This window comes from Setaria viridis, chromosome 4 (genome assembly GCF_005286985.2).
Source record: "Setaria viridis chromosome 4, Setaria_viridis_v4.0, whole genome shotgun sequence".
Taxonomy (NCBI): Eukaryota; Viridiplantae; Streptophyta; class Magnoliopsida; order Poales; family Poaceae; genus Setaria; species Setaria viridis.
The window spans coordinates 35,112,201-35,116,513 of record NC_048266.2 but is presented as its reverse complement, the minus strand read 5'-3'; the positions used below and the strand labels follow the sequence as shown (position 1 = coordinate 35,116,513).

Here is a 4,313-nt window from a genome sequence, read left to right as displayed (position 1 = left end):
CGCCTTGTTGCCCATATAGACAACCTCCCATATCAAGAAGGCGTTCCACTCACTTCCAACCGCGAGGAAAGTTCCACAGAAATCGCAACATCAAGCTCCGGGAGCTACTACCCGGACAGGGAGATACTTGTTATTACTCAGAATAACAACCCAGGTACTAGCCAGAACAGAACCCTCAGGCGATTAGCACAAATCGACAACATCTCCGAAGATGAGTCTATAGCTAACGCCCCTCACGATGAAACCTCCGAGCAGCGCAACCAAAGAAGGACGCGCAACGCTACTCGAGCCGAGCGACGACAGTCGATGGCTACAAATATTCCCATTACAAATCTTGAAAGGGCTTTCAACGCAGTCCAGGCTCAGGAGCACAATACTCCACTCGCAGCTATCGCCTCAATCAACCTTTTAACAACATTGATACCTCAGGATAAGGATAACGCAGCCACAGCTCAACTTGTACAGCGCGGCAACGGACTGATCGCACAACTCGCGGAGCAAGCTTACAAGTTACTCGACAAAGAATCGCCAATCCCATCTGTTCCTCGCATCACAGCTCATCAAGAAGGTAGCAGGGGAGCTGCAAACAATAACACCGCCCCAAAAAACAACAACGTAGTCAACCAACCTCGACAACACCGACACTGAGTCCCCCTCGTATGGGCTGTGGCACCCCCTTTGGAGGGCGCCTAGGCCTATCCCAGTGGTACCGGGGTTTATATCCCCCCACAGGCACGACGGACAGCAATGAGCAAGCAAGGTGGCAATATATTATTTCTGCACCAACTGTTCTTGAATTACCCACATGTACATGTGTTATACATGGACTTATTTTTGTGGGGAGAACTCCTATATATGATACGTTTATATATGTTTGGAATTTTACCAAAACTCTAATGTACTAATTCATGTTACATATTTTTAGAAAATAGAAATTCCGACCTCTACAACCGCACAAAATCAAGCTTTTACCGTTAGATTTAGTCCCATATCGAAAATTAATGGTGGGGAGCACAACATATAAGATGAGCAACCCTTACCCCATCAAGCTAGTATTTTGGGTTGAGTTAGGTCCTAGGCCTTGTTGTTGTGGGTTCTGGTGAACTTGTGTTTGATGAGGCACTGCCTTGTGGGTGTGAGTCGGGTTGGAATCGGTTGCGCACTCTAGAATTTACAATGATCTTTTAGCTATTCTGTTGAGCAAAAAAAGAGGAATGGTGAGGCACAAGATGAAGGAAAGAAATAATCATCATCACAGTCTCTTTGCTTCTCCATTTGTTCTTTGCAGAGATGTACACTCACGTGCTAAGGGCAAGATGGTGACTGCGGATTGCAAAATGGTGGACATTCGTCGCCTGCAAATAAAAAAGATCATGCCGTGGTAAAAAGAGAGAGATCGTAAGAGAGAAATAAAGATAATCGTATGATATATATAAGTAGTAACGGTCAAAAACATGTTTTTCTTTAGATAAATCTTTTATTTTCTAGGTGGTACTGGATAAGGAAATTATACAACATGAAATGTTTTCTAAAAATAAATCCTTCTTTTCCCTCGGCATCACACAGGATTGGTGCCGAGTTTAGAAAAAAGTAAATTTCACCAGCGGTCCTTCAACTTATCCCGAGTTCTCATCCCAGTCCTGGTACTCTCAAAATGTCCATGATGGTCCTTAAACTTGTCATGAGGTCTTATCCCGGTCCGTGAACTTGTCCAGAGCTCTCATCCCAATCTCGGGACTCTCAAAATACACATAACAGTCCATAAACTTATCCTAAGTTCTTATCTAGGTCCATAAACTTTTCCTGAGTTCTCATCCACTGAAACTTTGAATGGGATTTGAACATGGTTTAAAATCCTCATAATTTTTTTAGTTTTGAATGGGATTCAAACTTGTTTTCCAATACTCATGAACTTTGGATCAATTTGAGGGGGATTCAAATCCTAAAAGTTCAAATCTCACTCAAATTCGATCCGAAGTTCATAAGGAATTGAAGCCAAGTTCAAATCCCATTCAAAATTGATAAAAAAAATTCATGAGGATTCGAAATTGGTTTCAAATCCAACTCAAATTTTTAGTGGATGAGAGCTAGGCACAAGTTTATAGGCCTAGATAAGAGCTCGGAACAAGTTTATGGACCTGAATGAGAGCTCGGGATAAGTTGTGCATTTCGAGAGTACCGGACCTAAGATGAGAGCTCGGGACAAGTTTATGAACTATAATGTGTATTTTAAGAGTACCAGGATCGGGATGAGAACTCCAGACAAATTTAAGAACCATCGGTGAAATTTACTCTTTAGAAAATACCTTTTGTTTTCAGTACTTACCAGGAGGGCAAGGTGGGCGGAAGCCAGCTGCGACAAGGACCAATAAACTGATTACAAAAATGAGGAGACGAATCCGGCAAGGGCAGATGTTTGACGGCATTTTTGCTGTTCAGCAGTGTGCTCGGCGAGTTGAAGAGAGCAAAAGTTAGCAACCAAATAAAGGCAGCGGTTGGCATGCCAGATTCGGCGTGCTAATATATAGACTACAAAGAGGAGCTTCGGACAAACTGTGAACTGGGCTTTTACTGGGATGCGAAGGAAGTTGCCTGCGGGCATTCAGCTCGCCGTGTCCTTGCACAGTTGCACGGGTCACTTCTGAGTCATTTCCACTAAAGCAACGCTCGTCACAGCAAAGAACAGTTCAAACTTCAAAGTAACTTCAAAGTAATGCCTCTCGCTGGTCAGCTCGCCGTGTTTTGCACGGGTCACGCACTCGCACGATGACACGACCCACGGGCATTTCAAACATGTGCCAGAGAAATAAACACCATTCACTTCTGAGTTATTTCCAACTATGTCCGTAAGATTGTCACTGACTGATTGTGTAAGGACGGTTCAAAGTAACGCGAGGTCCGCGTGACGATGAATGACTTTGAAATTTGGGATCCCTTGAATTTTTTTACGGCCGGCATCAAGGCAATAGCGGTTACCAGTCAAAGTATGATAGCTCTTGTCACTGGTTCTTCAATTGCACAATCAATTTACTTCCAAAAAAATTGCTTAATTGTTTCACCCACTACTAGAAAAAAACGAGCATTCGTCCAACTCATTAGCACTGGTTGGATTTGAATCCGGTACTAATGGTACTATTAGTATGGGACCCAAATTTGGGGTCCCCGGAAACCTTTTAGCTTTTAGTATCGGATCATAACAACGCCTGTAGCCACAGAGACTCATAACATGACTCAGTATTCAAAGGTACCCTTTAGTACCGGGTAGTGTTACGACCTGTTACTAGGTCTAAACGGTTATTTAAAAAAGAAAGCATCTCTTTATCCATCACATGTGTAGGTGGTAAAAAAGGCTCGCGCAAGGCTTGAGGTTCTGGGTTCGGCTCCCATGCGCACACACCTAAAGGCCCCACTTTTAGTAGCGATATAGCGGTAACGGTTTCGCAAATCGCAACCGGTACTAAAGGGTCACTTCTCCAGCATTACGATTGTTTTCTTTGTTTGCTTGGTAGCTGTTTGGACTCAGGCAATTCATGCATGCTTTAGAAAAGCATTCCATTCACGTCGTTCTGGCTATCTTGACACGTTAGGCATGACGGACAGCAACGAGCAAGCAAGGCGGCACTATATTTTTCCACACCAACTGTTCTTGAATTTCTCTGAAGACGTCAACATGAACAATTAATTACAGTTTCATATTCTTAACTTGCTATTGCTAAGATGGCTCACTACGGTCCAACACTCCAACTGTCCTGTTTGATATTAGTCTACATCACCTTAGCATGTGTTTGGTTTTGGAACGACGTGGGTTGGATCGGAGCCGACCCCCTTTTCTGAATTGGGTTCGACCCATCTCGTGTTTGGATGAGAGGGATGGGTTGGACCTAGTTTTTTATTTGATTGGAGGGCTTGAGAAGGTTGGGATGGATGCTATTTTAACACCGTTAGCAACGGGTCCCACATGTCAGCTGTGGGGCCCACATGTCATCCTTACCCACCTTATCTTCTTCCTCTGGCCACCCTCCCTCTCCACGCGCCGCCGCTCCCTCTGCCCTCGCGCTCTCCCCCCGCACCGCCGCCCTTCTACACGTGCGGCCGCCGCTCCTCCCTCCCTCGCACCACTACTCCCTCGCCGCCGCTCCTCCCTCTCCCCCACGCCGGCCGCCGCCCCTCCCGCTCCCTCCCCACGCCGACCTCCGCCAACCACCCCCAACCGACGGAGTGAGACGGCGTGACGGGGGAGCGATGCGGGCGGCGTGGTTCGTTTGTTTTGGGCGGACCATTCCAACCCGCATCTACGGGGAATATTCCCTATG

At 45.7% G+C, this 4,313-nt stretch overlaps 1 long non-coding RNA gene across 1 annotated transcript; it reads right to left on the bottom strand.

Annotated features, from left to right (window-relative positions):
- Window positions 1–750: 750 nt before the first annotated feature.
- On the bottom strand, window positions 751–2,773 carry LOC117852013 (uncharacterized). Its single transcript, XR_004639705.2, has 2 exons — window positions 2,327–2,773; window positions 751–1,355 (listed from the first exon to the last, which is right to left on the bottom strand). It is a non-coding gene; the product is annotated as an uncharacterized lncRNA (long non-coding RNA).
- Between the last annotated feature and the right edge of the window lie 1,540 nt (window positions 2,774–4,313).